Raw genomic sequence first — 16,575 nt, 5'->3', positions numbered from 1 at the left:
GTGCAGAAACGCGCGGATCAACAGTGTAGCTTGATGAAGTTAAGTGGTCGGTCGGTGGCAGGCTAATTAAGTTAGTTAGTTTGGAGGTTGGCTCGCGGGAGGCTGCGTTAACTTACCGAATGTTCAGAACGTGGGAAATGTTATTTATGACACTTTGAGGCTACCGCCCTTGTCGGACTGAAACTGCGAACTTCGCCTTCTGTTTACACCGATGTTGAATACAACGTGCAAAAGGCCAATTATCAAATGCGCGTCGTTTTGAATATTAGTCGTCTCTTTCTCTTTTTGCGAAGCATCTTTCAACGACAAATTTTAACAAATTTATCGATCGCGCGACATTTCGTCAACGATGCGAGAATCAGTGTCGTCTTGGAGATTTATCGTTAACCAGCTCTTTGAAAACTCTGAGAAGCAAAAGGTAAGTGACGACGAGTATACTCGTCGAAGACGGAGCACACGTGGCTGTTATAACGCAGAACGAATTTGTAACGAAATGACCGTTTTATTTTTTAATTTTATTCCCGACAGGGCTCGTCGTAACGCAAAATATTGCCATTTGTTCGCGACGAGTATACTCGCGAAAATCAGCTAAACGGTTAACGGCTCTGTTTCGTGAATTTCCCATAAATTGAAGTTACACGAAAGCCTGATTTTTGTGGCCGTTTCAACGATCGCTTGGTAGATGTTCGCGATTTCTATCGCATTTCGAGCAAGTCTAGTCCCAAAGGATTTCACGGTAGACTGCAATTTTACGGGAATCGGGATCCTATCAGATTTTGGAAGATCGATCGGGTTGCGTAGAAATTCGAAATTTCTGCTACCAAGTTCGTGCGGAATCGCTTGCGAACAGTCAGGATAAGAATCGATAAAATACCTTGAAATTTCTCGAAAGAAACTATCTTCGTAGGAAAAATCCATAAATGAAGAAATGCAGATTTCTTCTTTAACTCTCACAGTGGTTTCAACATTTTCGAAATCTCGTGATTTGCCGAGTAGTTGGAATCGCGCGATTCTTCGAGATGGAAAAGCCCGATGTTCGATGTTCGTGCCGCAAAGTCCGGAAACTTAGGAAACTGCGCGAAACTACGGATATTAATGGAGAAAGTGGAGACGAAAGGCGATTCGCCCGACGATGTACGTCGCAGAGAGAATTCGTAGGTGGACGAAACGCGGCAAAGTTGCTCGAGGTGGCTGAAACGCGCACGGCCGGCCGAAGATCTCGTGGCTGCTGAATTTCCCGAGTTAGCAGAAATCGCCGGAAGCTCTTGCCAGAGTCAAGATGGCAGCAAACTTGCCGCACACTTGGGCAAACTCGCCAGCCTGTACCGCGAAATAATTAATAGGCTATCGTTTAGTCCGAGGAACACTCGTTTGTGTTGGCAGAAGTGACACTGCAATTTTTATGCATCTCGCGAGATCCGCGCGTCTTTCTGTATCCTGCGATACTCGACTGCTCCTCGCAAGAAACTAGCGAGAACTGCGAAATTTCGAGCGATTTGGCTGCACGCGCGATGGGTGGTTTGGGTGGATGGCGAAACAGTCTGAAGAGGATTCCACGCTACGATCCTTTGTTCTCGAGAAATCAGTCGAGATCGATCGAGAAATCTACGTACCGAGTCTTCGAACAAGACTAAGAATCAATTTCTTTAAAAAATGTACCGATTTTAAAAAGGAAAAATTATTGACTTGGCAACTAAGCGATTGCGGGTTTTGTCTTTACCAACTAATGACAAAATCCGTAGTCACTTAGTTGCCAACCCAATAGATACAAATAGAGAGAAGAGATTTTGCTTGCGTCTCGATTAGGGAACAAGCGAATGATCAAAGATTCAGGTGGTCGGGTTTCACAGTGCAAGCGCGATAATCCGCGATCGCGGAGAAAATCGACGCTCTTTGGCTTTCAGCGCTTGCAACGATCGTTTAATGGGCCGCATGAGCGACCAGGTAAATAGATGTCCTATCAGATTCTGTGTCACGAAAGCATGACACGCGAACACGTCTTGAATTAACACGTTACAAACTCAACAAACCGGGTGAGTGGCATTGATGGAAAACTTGGATCGAGACGATAAGCGAAAGCACGGAAGTGCGCGCATAAACGCGGCTATCTCCGCGCTTATTCCAATGGCACGTTGAGGAAAGATCCGAATCTTCGTACAAACAACGCCCAGTCGTTTGTATTCTCTTATCGATATTCCTATAGATTTGTTTAAATTGCTAAATAATTACCTACTCTAATATCTCAATTTGCAGTTTGTATCGTTCGCCTTACTCTTCCTCTGTTTAACGTGAAATAAATTCCGAAATGTTTCAACATTTTTGCAAGCGCTATCCTTATCTTTGATCGCGATAGAAGAAGATAGAAGAAGAGAGGAAGCTGTTTGTTCTTCGCGAAGGTATTTTTCTTCTCGCGAAAGCTGAAACTTGTTGATTTTCGAGACTTAAAAGTGGCAGCTTTTGAACTGAGGAATTGAGAAATTCGAAAGTTTGGGAATCGAATTTGCATGTCGGATATTCGAGAGACAGAAAATTTGGATATTCAGGTGCTCGAAAGTTTGACGGTTCGTAAGTTGGAAAAGGTCGCGAATTTGCTTACTTTTGCAATTTGAGAAAATAAAAGTTGGAAAGTTACGAACGTGTGAAAAATTCGAAAAGCACGGAAATTCGAGAATCAGAGGTGGTGGAATTTTGTTTCGCTACACTCGCGCTTATTATTCTGTTTATCGAGACGTGATAAATAAAGGAAAGTATCAGGTGGTAGCAGCTAATACATCACTCCGCTTCGCGTAACAATCCATCAAGCGGGTGAAAAAAGAAACAGACGAGACGGTCTTATTGTCACGCGACTTGCAGACGCGTAAAACCCGCTGTTCCTGTCGAGCTTGATGACCGCTTTTATGAATGAACGTATACGTCTTCGTTCATTTTTCTTGTTTCGTATACCTGTCTCGTCGCATCTGAAAGAGATTCGTTGCCTCGCACACAGAAATTGATACTTTTAAAATTCTACTTAAAAATATTACGTGGACTGTCGATATCGTTTACACTCGAATATTGATTACTTCATAATTCGTTTGCCAATATTTTTAACAATTTTTTACGTGTATTTTTCACTGAGACGAAGATCGCGAGAAAGCGATTGTTAGAGTATTAGGCGTACAAACGAATAATTCGAGTTCTTTTTTTAAGCATCGAAAACTTGGCGATACGACAATTTGTTTAGTGAAAATTTCAACGTAATCTTAGAAAAATAATCGATCGATGAGCGTAGATAATGGCAACAACAAAATGTATACCCGTCATTGTATTCTTTGCGAATTCCAAGAAAAGAAAATGCTAAAAAAGCAGGCGAATCGATTCGATGGTTGATATAAACCGAGGTAAAATAAACCTTTTGAAAAGTCTGGATTATTCGTTTCTACAGCTAATATTTATCGTACGTACAATTTTTAAGTAATAGTTCTCGAACGCGGTTTAAACATTGGGATAAAATTGCAAAAAATACGAAGCTAAAGTGGCGAGTAAAAAATTTGAAAGGTTTACGATATAACGTAGGATATTGTAACGAGGCAAATAACGTGAGAAAAAGGTGGATAAGAAAGTTTGGAAAAATTGCAATTTAATATAAAATAGTCTGGCTAGCAGCGAATGAAAGAAAGGAAGCGTGTGGCTGTGTGCGCGCCGTCCCGAGATCATTAACGCGCGTATTTGAAACAGTAGGCTACATATTTGCCGACGTTAGAACAAACTGGACATTTGTGCTTTCGATATGAAACACCTTTACGTTACCCCTTTCCACTCGTGCGGCGAATCACATAATTGTACAGGCACAGAAATGAAGTTTCCTTTCATTCGAAATATATTCAGAGGGTGGATTATTAAAAGGTGCGAAATAACGCGAAAGCTTGAAACTCGGCGAATATAGAAGTTTGAAGAATTCAGAGATCGAAGGATCTAACAGTTGGTTAATTTGAGAATTCGAAAATTGGGAAATTGGAAAGTTCAGTGATTTAAAAACTGTAGAATGTTTAGAAATTGGAAAATTAGGAAATTAAGAAATTGAATCAATTCGAAACTGGAAGTTCTAGAAATTGGAAGTTGGAAATTGGAAAATAAAAAGATTCAATCGCTGCAAAGCTGGAAATTGGAAATTGGAAAATTGAAAAATTCAATCACCTCAAAGTTGGAATGTTTGGAAATTGGAAATTGCAAGTTGGAAGTTGGAAAATTCAATCGCTGCAAAGCTGCAATTTTTGGAAATTGGAAGTTGGAAAATTGAAAAGTTCAATCACTGCAAAGCTGGAATGTTTGGAAATTGGAAGTTGGAAAATTGAAAAGTTCAATCACTGCAAAGCTGGAATGTTTGGAAATTGGAAGTTGGAAAATTGAAAAATTCAATCGCCTCAAAGCTGGAATGTTTGGAAATTGGAAAATTGAAAAATTCAATCGCCTCAAAGGAAAATTAAGGAATTCAGTCGCTTCGAAGCTGGAAAATTCGACAACTGGATAATCTCGAAATTCGATGATCCGGAGAATAGAACGTGGAAGAATTCTGTTTGCCTGAAGCTTGGGAATTGTGAAGATTCAACGATCCTCGAATCGGAAGATCAGAATTAGAAACTAAAAAATTCTAAAATTAGAAAACGTAAGTGGTGAGAGTCTGAATACACGAAATCGAGGTCTACCGTATGCTTTTCGCGATCGTTTCAACGCATATATACAGCAACCAGCAAGTACTTGCATTATGCGCGAAAGAAGCGTGCGATTTATCGAGAAACGTATTCATTAAGGAAGAAAACAGGCACGAGTGTCGCTCGACCTCGTTACGGGTCGTGCAATTACGTTAGGACTCTCTTGCATTCTTGAAAATGTAGGAAATTGAAGGAACGAAGTGGAGGATGGGCGGAGCAGGTCGGAGAAGCCTCCATTAAATTCATCTTCGCCCCCGTAAAAAGCTCTTGTCTCCCTCGATACAATTTCCGTCGAAGCGTGCAGCCATTCGCAGTCACGGCCCGCTGAATTTCAAGTTTTAGTTTCTAAAAGAAGAACGAAGTGACCTATTTTTTCTGCCGAATCGGATACACCCTAGTGCCACCCCTTAATTAATAACCGCGAAAACGTACCGCGTGCTCTCCTGTTGAATACATTCACGCGTACCTACGTTACCGTACGTACACGCTCGTACGGATCGTGTGATTTTCATGGAGTGGATATTACAAACGGAAATGAGTATCTGCTGTCTCTTGTACTTTGCTTCTCGTACAGGGAATGTTGATTTTTATTCCAAAACAATAGAGTTTTCTGTAAAGGGTTTTAGCCAGCAACTTCCATTACTGTCTCGGCTGCTTTTTGTATATTAAATTCTTCTGTTTAGAACGTATGTGCATGTGAATTTTTGTTTTTAATTTACAAAAAAAAAACGTTCATCTAAAGAAAAACCATTTACAAAAAACATAGTGAAGAGAAGTATTCCGGTTCTCATTTAGAACCACGAAAAAGGTAAGCCAATCGCATTAATCGACAAAAGTCGAACTCTCCTCGTCGCTGAACGAACAGAGGCGACTCGCGGTCTGCTTCGTTTAACCGGTTGGCTGTTTCCGACGAGTATACTCGTCATGTAAAGAAAATAAAACGATCATGTCATTGCAACTAACATTATAACCTACATTATAACAACCACACGTCGCTCTGTGTCTGACGAGTATACTCGTCGTCGCTTACTTCTCGCCACACGTTTCAGGCACACAATTTTCAAAGTTTTCTGAGAGGTGGCAACAGTTGACCGGTTAATTCTACTTTTTCGACATTTTCAACGCTACGAGGATAAGTACGCTTACATCCTCGGGACTAGGAGAGTAATAGCCGAGGAGGAATCGCGAAAGGAGGAAACGAGGGCAGACGATGGACCTGCTCAAAGTCTACTGTCTCTCTTTCACCTCGAGTTAAGTGTAGTTAGCAGTCGAGAAGCGGTTTCGATTAGCCAGCTCGTTGAACCCATACCTCGACGAAGCGACGATCGACGTCGCGATAGTCCTACGAGGATTCCATCCTGTCTCTTCTTCCCTTCCCCTTTCGTCCTCTCTTTCGTCCCTGTCCTTTTCTCCACACCCCTTTAAAACCACAGACACTCTACGTCGCGTTCGTCTGACGATGATCTACGACGACGTGAATCGTTCGATGCTGAAATCGCGAAGGCGACTGTTTCGTTGAAATTGACCTTCGTTTCTTCTCCCGTTAATATTTCTTCTTTCTCCTTATCTTTTCCTCCTTTCCCACTGCGTTTCGTCGGTGGAGATGCTCCACCTATGGCCGAAGGAAATCGTTGCATCGATTATCGGATAAGCGTAGTTTACAGACGCGTGCGCGACGTTACGAGAAAACCAGAGGAGAACGACGTGACAAGCAGTAGATTTTTCTAAAATTAATGCGACTGGTGCTGCGTGTGGTCCGCAACCATTACGCTACTGCGATACGATCGAATCCGCTCGTCGAACGCTACTGAGCTCGAGGACGAACGCGGAGCTTTTTGAAGCACAACGCGAACTTTCTACGTTCCTGCGACGTTCAAACTGTTGCGCGTGCGATATCGTCGCCTCTAACCTCTTCGTCCTCTCGTTTGTTTTCAGACTTTCCCTCTGCGAAAAACAGGAGCAAAAGGGGAACAGAGGCGGGACGAGGAGAGCTGGAAATTCGACAAGACGACGCAGAGAACGGGTGTACCGACGTGTCGCGAGGTGAGTCGCGCAACGTAGCGTGCATTTTAAGGAATTCCTCGGACAAAAGCTTTTCTACCTTTCTCTCTCTCTCTCTCTCTCTTTCTCTCTTACACTCTGATTTACTGGTATACGTCGGAGAGAAAGACAACGCCAACAAACTCCAGCGAAATTTCGCTTATGACATAGTTTTTCGCTGAAGCTACGTGTTTGCAGACGGCTTATTCGTCCCCGTCGTCCGTCTTTTGTAAACACGTTCCTCCCCGAATCCACTGACGCGGTTGCACACCCTCTTTCGGTTGCATAACGCGTGATTTTACAACAACCTCGCTTTATTTCGGCCCGAGGTTAACGACTCGAGTGTTTCCATGCTTTTGCCTTTTTCTAAATACGATTGAAGATCGCTTTGCTGAGAACACGCGCACGTTGCAGAATCGAGAAGCTTCGATCTTTTTATTGGGAAATGTTGTACGTGCCAACGAGAATTGTAGTGGCACTCGACAGCAAACTTTCCAACGATTTCTGTCCCGTGGGCCGCGAAAATACTTCAACCACCGAATGCTTCGGTATGGAATTTAAGTGCAATTTTCCATTCTAAATAGTTATTGACATCGATAGTGCTTGAAGATGGTGTGACAACGCGCTTTCTAGAAAAATACAAGCACAGTGTAGAACCTCGTTTATCCGGACAGTTCTGATAACCGAATTTGTTTCGTTCGTTCCACGATCTTTGGTTTCGCCGTGCTAACGATGGACATTCGGTGTCATCGTCACAGATGGTGACGATAACTTGACACTAACTTCGGAATTTTGAGTGATTGGCCGGACAGGCTCATTCCCTTCCTTAGGAAATTCCGAGTTACGTGTCCTCTCCGAGCTGTAAACCTAATGACTCCCAGGTCAGGTAAAAAACCCCGGGAAGGACCAGTCGGAAGGACACGATGGACAGATGAAACCCAACGGCTGGTAGGGAGAATCGGCAACGTAGGAGGACAGTTCATCGTCAGACATCGTACCGTGCGGGTGAAATACTTCGCTCTCAACAGGATCTTACCACCGCCGTGTTCATAACATCAAACGTTACTTTTATACAACAAGTGCAAATACAGTGCTAGATTACTCTAACACTCGATCTATTAAACCTCCTCCGCCTTGAGCGTTAAGTCATTCGAGGTACGCGATATCGACCGATCGGTTTCACCTGACCGGTTGCTCTTTAGTCGATGATTCGCAACAATTAGAAAATGGAATTTTTTTATTCTTTCTCGCGTGGCCCAAGCCGCAAATCAAAATTCAAACTTATTTAAGACAACACGGTCCATCGAACGCTCGGACTTTTCTCAACGAGATTCCATCGTCCGAACGTCATCCAACTGCAACCCATTCGAACGCAAAAGACGAACTTAGACTTTGACTCTAAGACGAACTTAGCTTAACGTCGTAATGGTAACTTGAATATCGACCAAGTTTCGACAACGAAATACCGAGCCAGGTATCCAACGACCAATTGTCCGCTGAATAATCCCTAATCTCAAAAAGAATACTTTTCGCGTCTTGGACGTATCCAATCATTGCGAAGATCTGTCGCGTACTCCGTTCGTGAATCAAATTGGAAAATGAACAACCATCGAACAGATACGTAGTTGGTTATTCATGCGCACGACGTGTAACGGAAGCGGTTCTCGAATCACTGAAATCAGCAGAAGGCAGAACGTGCGATCGGGTTGCCAGCGTGTTCGTGTGATCCGGATACATCTACACGGCGTATATCGGTACACGTAACGTGGACGAGTATCGCGCGAAATACGAACCGTGTGTGCTCGTGTCGTCTTTATTCCGCTGGCTCGGCTCGACAGGGCTGTGTATCTGAGTCTCCGCATCTAATAATAAACGGGTCGAGCATTGTTGGAAAATGGGTCGAACGCGACGGCATCTACCGATGTATCGAACGTATACCGAGACACGTGCATGTGTGTGCGTGTGTTCGTGCATGGATGCAAGAGATGCAGAGTAGACCGCTTGCATAATGTTACCACCCCGCCATCCTCCAGCTGTCCGAAGCGTGACACGTGCCGAAGCGAATGAATGCTTTCAGGAATCGGCACAGTTTCGAACTTGGAGAGAACAAGTCGCGAATACGGTGTCCTGTGTATGCACGCTATCGCCCATAAATCACGAAACGCTTGGTACACTTACGACAGACATAAATTTCTCCATCTAACGTTCATTTCGAGTTTCGAATTGCACGAATGCAACGATATTAGGATTTCGATTATTAGCTCCGTGTTTCGTATTGTATTATCGGCGAAGAAATTTATTTTATTCGCATGTGGGAACAAGATTGTCAGCTGTTTATCCAGCCTTGTATCATTTTACGCCTTCCTGATGTAAGAGGTTGGATTAAATTAGGCTAATTTAGGTGGAGCCTTAAATTAGGTAAGTTGAGAGATCAAATATTGCCGGGTGTGCGAGTGTCTAGGGTGTCGTGAAATAACGTGGAATGTAGTCTCGATAATTAATTTTACATACTCGTGACAGGTAATTTGATGGAAACGTTGAAGTAGAAACTCGCGTGGTCTTAAACGAACCACGTGAATTTGAGAAATTTAATTACACCGTTAAATCGATATCTGTTAATCGCAAGGAAAAGTAGATCGTATCGGTTGTCTTGCTTCAATTTTATTATAAAACGTAAATGGTCGTTGAGATTCGAACTAAAAAAGGACGACAAATTTGTAATTTCCGCTCGAACGTTTCAATTTGCAATTCAATTTTTTGTTTTCAAGCTTCGATTTTTTAATTGCTAGTTCTTTTTCAAGCCTTCGTTTCTTAATTATCGGTTTTGTTCGGTGATTCTGAGAGAAATATGTAACGTTAGGTTAATTTAATTTACTGTATCAAATGATACGTTCATGAGTTTAATTCTCTTGTTACGAATCAATCTAATTTATTAAGTGCTTTAGTCCTGTACCGTCGGTATGCACAGTACTACGCGTTATGTCAACTTGCAACTAGCGTGCATCCTTAGTTTACCGAACTTCCATTTCCTCGACAACTAAACTTGTCAAATTCTAATACAAACACCACTGTACACCGCGTTGTTGCGATTAATTAAAGTAACAAAGCACTATGTGGGTTCCTTCAACTTGCCGCTACACTAAATCCCCAATTCATGAAATTTCAATTTTCTCCTAGAGACTGAACTTGTCAAACCCCAATGCACGTACCATCACTTCGCCTCGATTAATTAAAATCACGCAGAACCACGTTCCGCCAATTTTCTACCACTGCGAATCCTCCGTTTATCAAATTTCGATTCTATCGCGGTAATTAAATTTCCTACGTTTCGATGCGTCCCTTACGTTATATCTAAATACATCGATAACATTTCCATACGTCCCTTTAATTCTCTTCTTCTCTGGATTGCCGATTCGCGCAATTTTAATGTTACTTACTTGACGCCACTACGAATTACCAATTTGTTTTTACTAAAAACAATTCAACGTTTCCGTGGTAATTGACGCTAGAATTATCACACCAGTCAAACTCATTGGTTTTACAATTTTATTTTAAGATTCCTACTTCGTGTTATATTTTTTCCGCGATGATGTAATGACTTTCGCAACGATAACTGAAAGAATAATATAACGAATGTTATTTTGTTTTTTATGTATTCAAACTGAAAATAATTTCGTATCGAGGCTACTTATACCAATACCAGTGAAAATCACTGGTACTCGTCGAAGTGCAAAAGGGTGCTGCGATCTGTTTCTCGAAGCCCAGTTAACCAGTTTCCTCGTTTTCTACGACTTGCCACGCGTTTCTCAAATTTTTACCGCGTATCGTTCGATACGACGATATCAGTTATCAGGAAAATTGCGGATCGATCGCTGGATCGCTAGATGCTAACGCTAGAAATACCACAGCAGTCAAAACGACTGGTTCTACAATTTTATAAACGTGTCGACCCTCGTTTAGGGATCCCAGATGGATTAATAATACGAAAAATCTACTACATAACGTGGAATTGCTTCTGTAAGAAAGTAATAAATCGATAAATATAAAAATATTCTATTATTAGGTATTTTTTAAAGACCAGTCATTTTCACTGGTCTTGGTAGAAATAGCTTCGTGTTAACTATCGGTAGTTCTGGTGTTAAACTTGCTAAATTTCGATCAATTGTACGTTCGTAACTCGCGATGCTCTACGTACCCTTCGAAGAAGATAAAATCCTCGTTTACGTATTCGTCAAACTCCAGTTTATTCCCCTCGGAATTTACTTCGACTCGTAATTACACGTTGAAATCTATCGCCACTTCAACGATAGTAAATTTAACTAATTGTATCGCGAGAAATATTATTTCCCTCTTTTTTTATAGTACGTAGAGTTAAAAAGTTGTAATACATAGAATTCAAAGAGACGTTTCTCATACATTGAAACGCTACAAACTATAAATAGAACATTGAAATTTTCATCTGCAAAATGAAACAAAGATTAGGTCGAATTTGATACGAGAAATTTCGTTAATTGCATAGGAAAGAACCTCGCCGATTTCCAAGACCTTGAAACATGTTGCCAAGCTCTTGGCCTTCGTTTTCGAGATATTCGCAAAGAAGCTTCGATCAAATCTAGTTTTTCGATCTTATTCCGAGATGTACACGGATGTCCGCATTTTTACATAGACCAACCTAAACGTAAACTTCAATTATATCGATGCTGATCGTCTTCGATATAAATTAGAAAAAATAAATCAACTGGCTATAGTTTGGATCGAATGAACGTCGCTAACGCTGGACGTAATTTCCATTTCGTTGGATTTTGTAAGCAAACGGTAAACTCGATTATTAACGTCTAATTATTATTTATGCACGAGTACTGTATCACCAAACACGCTTCTGCGTACAACTCAAGAACTAAGAACGTGCGTGGTTATTATTAGGTTACGTGTGAGGGACGTGTATACATATTTGCTGACCTTAATTATTAGCATGTACATGACGAGCAGACCGATAAGACATATTGCGACATTTCCTCTGTCAATAGATTCATTGAAAGTTATTTCACGCTGGCATTGCCATTAGACGACCGGATACTGAAACTCATTCGCTTTTCTGTTTTATTAACATTAGCCAGATAGCTGTTTTTGACGAGTACACTGCGTGAAAAGTAGTTAGTATTTGCTGTTTAAATTGCAATTTAGCAATCGCAGTAGCAGAATTAAAAGATAAAACGACCGTTTCTCTTCTTTATTCCATATTATAACAGCTACGCGTACTCTACGTTCGACGAGTATACTCGTCGATGCTTACTCTTTACGACACGTTTCAGGCACACGCTTTTCAAAATTTTCAAAGAGCTGGAAACAACTAACTGGTTAGGACTGATCGTCTCTCGTCAACGAGTTAACTTTACGTCAGACAATGTAAAAATGCGCCTGAATAAAGCACGGTCCTAACACAATAAATTGCACCCAAGCTTTCTATCTAATATCTAAAGAAACTATGTCCGAGCGGCGGTAAAAGGCACAGGAGAGTTCGCAACGCTGACTTGCGCGCTGTATTTCGAGGTCATCGAGATCATCCAGGTGTCCCGTTTGAAGCGGATCGCGCAATTATCTGCCAAACTACTGCTTATCAAAAAATACCATTCTAATCGAAACTTACTTCGCTTCGAGAGGAACATGTCGCGATGATCTCAAATCTCGTCCAAGCGAACGTGTCCTCGAGGTTTCAAGGCGACTATCATTTTTTTCATTTTTAATGGAATTACATCTTTTTATTCGAACGACCATTCCGCGCCCAATTCACGGACCCAAATATGCTGATGTTCCAAGGTCGTTTATCGCCCTTGAAAACTTTCCTTGGTCGGATTACGCTACATCTAATCTTCCCTATAATCTCGCTCGTCCTTTCGCGTAAATAGTCCATTGGAATACGCGTTCCTCTCTGTTTTACCTTTCCCACTACGAATTCCAACCCCTAAAAACGCGCTCGTGATGTTTTTCTCTGCCGGTCCACCCTGGCGACAAAATCACGTCGACCACGACGATCGCCGAGAAGGGGAGCGACCTGGTGGATGGAGCAGCCAGTGGCGAGGGTAACCGTTTCGTTGAAAGCCACAAATCCAAGTGTCGCGCGTGGGCGACGCGATAAATTTGATCGCGAGGGGCGGCTGCTAAAGATCGTCCAGCCCGGTTTCGATAATATAGGTGGGAGCCACCGCAAATCCAACTGCACGGCGAAACTGACGCGATAAATCCACGTTTATCTGTTCTATAAGGGACAATCAGTCGAGCAAGATAGTGAAATAGGAAACGACCGGTAGTTTCTCACCTTTGAACCACTTTAATAACTTCATTCTCGTATTCTCGATTAAACGGACGAGCACGAACGAACGAGTGGGAATAATCCGTGAGAAAAACCGGTGATAAGAGAATAATAAGAATGGCCGATAGTATACAACATACATTAGGTTGTCCGAAGTGTCTTTCTTTCGCAAACGCGTCTTTTACAACAGTGCCCCTTCATATTAATATTAAATTCCTCCGATTTATTCTGATCAATTTTCGACTGCTTTTATTAGTTACAGCACTTCTGCAATATTTTACAATTTTTTGAATGGTAATTGTTATAAGAATATTTTAGATATGAGAAGTCGCTGTACCAAGAACATATTGGTCGTCCGGAAAGTGTCTTTCTTTCGCAAACGCGTCTTTTACAACAGTGCACCTTCATATTAATATTGTGGCTTTTTTAATATTAAATTCCTCAGATTCATTCTGATCAATTTTCGACTGCTTTTATTAGTTACAGCACTTCTGCGATATTTTACAATTTTTCGGATGCTAATTGTTACAAAAATATTTAAGATATGAGAAGTCGCTGTACCAAGAACATATTGGTCGTCCGGAAAGTGCCTTTCTTTCGCAAACGCGTCTTTTACAACAGTGCACCTTCATATTAATATTGTGGCTTTTTTAATATTAAATTCCTCAGATTCATTCTGATCAATTTTCGACTGCTTTTATTAGTTACAGCGCTTCTGCAATATTTTACAATTTTTCGGATGCTAATTGTTACAAAAATATTTAAAATATGAGAAATCGCTGTACCAAGAACATATTGGTCAAAGTGTCTTTCTTTCGCAAACGTGTCTTTTACAACAGTGCCCCTTCATATTAATATTAAATTCCTCCGATTTATTCTGATCAATTTTCGACTGCTTTTATTAGTTACAGCACTTCTGCAATATTTTACAATTTTTTGAATGGTAATTGTTATAAGAATATTTAAGATATGAGAAGTCGCTGTACCAAGAACATATTGGTCGTCCGGAAAGTGCCTTTCTTTCGCAAACGCGTCTTTTACAACGGTGCACCTTCATATTAATATTGTGGTTTTTTTAATATTAAATTCTTCAGATTTATTTTGATAAATTTTCGACTGCTTTTATTAGTTACAGCACTTCTGTAATATTTTACGATTTTTTGGATGGTAATTGTTATAAGAATATTTAAGATATGAGAAATCGCTGTACCAAGAACATATTGGTCAAAGTGTCTTTCTTTCGCAAACGTGTCTTTTACAACAGTGCACCTTCATATTAATATTAAATTCCTCCGATTTATTTTGATCAATTTTCGACTGCTTTTATTAGTTACAGCACTTCTGTAATATTTTACGATTTTTTGGATGGTAATTGTTATAAGAATATTTAAAATATGAGAAATCGCTGTACCAAGAACATATTGGTCAAAGTGTCTTTCTTTCGCAAACGCGTCTTTTACAACAGTGCACCTTCATATTAATATTGTGGCTTTTTTAATATTAAATTCCTCAGATTTATTTTGATAAATTTTCGACTGTTTTTATTTGTTACAGCACTTCCGCAATGTTTTACAATTTTTCGGATGCTAATTGTTACAAAAATATTTAAAATATGAGAAATCGCTGTACCAAGAACATATTGGTCAAAGTGTCTTTCTTTCGCAAACGCGTCTTTTACAACGGTGCACCTTCATACGAACGTGAAACCAAGTCTGTGAAATGTCACGGTGTTTGTCTCAATAGAACAAAACGGATCAAAATAATATAAAACAAAAAACGTTGTGCGTCTATTATTTCCTCATAAAACGAAAGAAACTTTTCGAACAACGCATTAATTGGTGGATTATAACGGTGAGAGGTTGCTTGGTAATAAATTTCCAGTGTAATTGTTTCGTTTCTCTTTCTTTTTCTTTTTTTATTTTCGGTGGGCGGTTTTCTTTTCGCAAGATTTATCGCACCACAAGTGACGTCAGATTTTTTCGTCTTTGTTTAAAGAATAAAGTGAGAAATATTACGAGTCTAGTAGAGACAGTGCCGATCGGTATTTTATCGATTGTTCGATCTCGTCACATAACTAGATAAGGTACATCGTTAATGTTCGATTCTCAAGAAACAAGCGACTCGTTTCCATGAGTTTGCTCGACGTGAAATTAAAATTCTACGTTCGTCTAACTTTATGCAAGTTCCTATATCGTCCGATTAATCAATTTCTCGATCTTTCTTAGTAGGAGAATTTACGTAAAGTTAGACGAACGAAAGAAATAACAACGAACGTTGGCGCTAACAAATGTCTCTCGCTGCTCGTCTCGAGCACAGATTATTCAAAGTGGTTAACGAAATTATTCGTATTATCACATTTTAGTAAACCTTCGTTCTTGGTGCATTGCTCTTATAGTTCGCTCTTGTAATTTCTACGTGCATTATCAAATTGGTTTTAGACTTGCTCGATATGGTGATAACCAGACCGCGGATTTTTACACAATTTCGTACGTTAACAAACATACGAAATAGCCAAAGAAAGGAAGAATCCACGCAAAGATTTATTTCATCCATTAAACGTTACAACGAGCATACTTCATTTTGTACACTGGCCATATTTCTGCATGTTACGGTGCGTGATGTGGCGTGTAATTACAGCGCTAATGAAGCTTCGCATGAAGTTTCGTCTGATTTTGTCAAATCATTGTTCGTTATATCGTTTGTAATTTATACATAAATATCGTCTGCTTATGCAAATACCTTCGCGAGCCACTGTGTGTCGCGTAATTCAGTCTGAGATTAAACGTAGTCGAACTTTTTTCTAACGCAATTGCTTAACTTCCAAGTCGTAAAATTTCGCAACGACGCCCACGCGAGACACACCGTATACACAAGAACAGAAAAGAGAAGATGTAGAAGGAGGAGGGAGGGAGTTGGAAGTAAACGACGCATCTGTTACAAACTCCTGGGTCGTTTCCTTGACTTAAATTTCGACTAAGAAACGGAGACAAGAATTTGAAACTGTGCCCAGTCCCACTGGATGCTGACCTCGTTCGTCACTGCATAAGTTACACGCGAAACACAGTTGGTCAAATACTGCTCTCTCTGCCTCTGCTACTTCCGTGTACTCGGTGCACGATGAATCCTGACGAGCAAGAAAATTGCTTTTTAGTAAGTTTGCTAACTGCGCGAAGGATATAATCCCTAAAGACGCAATCTGTGCCGTTGGTGGAACGGACAGCTGGCTAACACTTGCCACGTACCACTACGTGACCATCGTTCCGCCATTAATGGAAGAAAAGGAAAGCTACGTTACTTATTTCTCGTCTATGTGGTGAAAAATCGCCGGTCGTTTCGTGATCGACCGATAGAGAAACACGTGTCACGTAGTCGTGCGTTGTCTTCTCATGGGATTATATGGGAACGTGATATTACGGACGAAAACGTAACAGCGTTGCACGCTTGTCGAAAGTCAGGTGAACGCGAGACTCTCATTCCACCAGCAATGTTCCCTCGTATCTTGTATCGTCGATTTTTAAAGCAAGATCGAACAGT

The 16,575-nt window shown here is 40.8% G+C and overlaps 1 protein-coding gene across 11 annotated transcripts in view; it reads left to right on the top strand.

Annotated features, from left to right (window-relative positions):
• The window catches only part of LOC117157092 (uncharacterized), a 218,699-nt gene that overhangs the window by 134,374 nt on the left and 67,750 nt on the right, over positions 1–16,575 (top strand). For 10 of the 11 annotated variants that reach the window (XM_076622089.1, XM_076622088.1, XM_076622083.1 and 7 more), the window contains one exon: positions 6,627–6,734. The exons of the other annotated variant lie outside the window; for it this stretch is intronic. The gene's annotated coding sequence lies outside the window, so the exon portion shown is untranslated. The remainder of the gene's footprint in view (positions 1–6,626; positions 6,735–16,575) is intronic. 11 annotated transcript variants of the gene reach the window in all.

Source organism: Bombus vancouverensis, chromosome 10 (assembly GCF_051014615.1).
Source record: "Bombus vancouverensis nearcticus chromosome 10, iyBomVanc1_principal, whole genome shotgun sequence".
Taxonomy (NCBI): Eukaryota; Metazoa; Arthropoda; class Insecta; order Hymenoptera; family Apidae; genus Bombus; species Bombus vancouverensis.
This window is presented reverse-complemented; position numbering and strand designations above follow the sequence as displayed.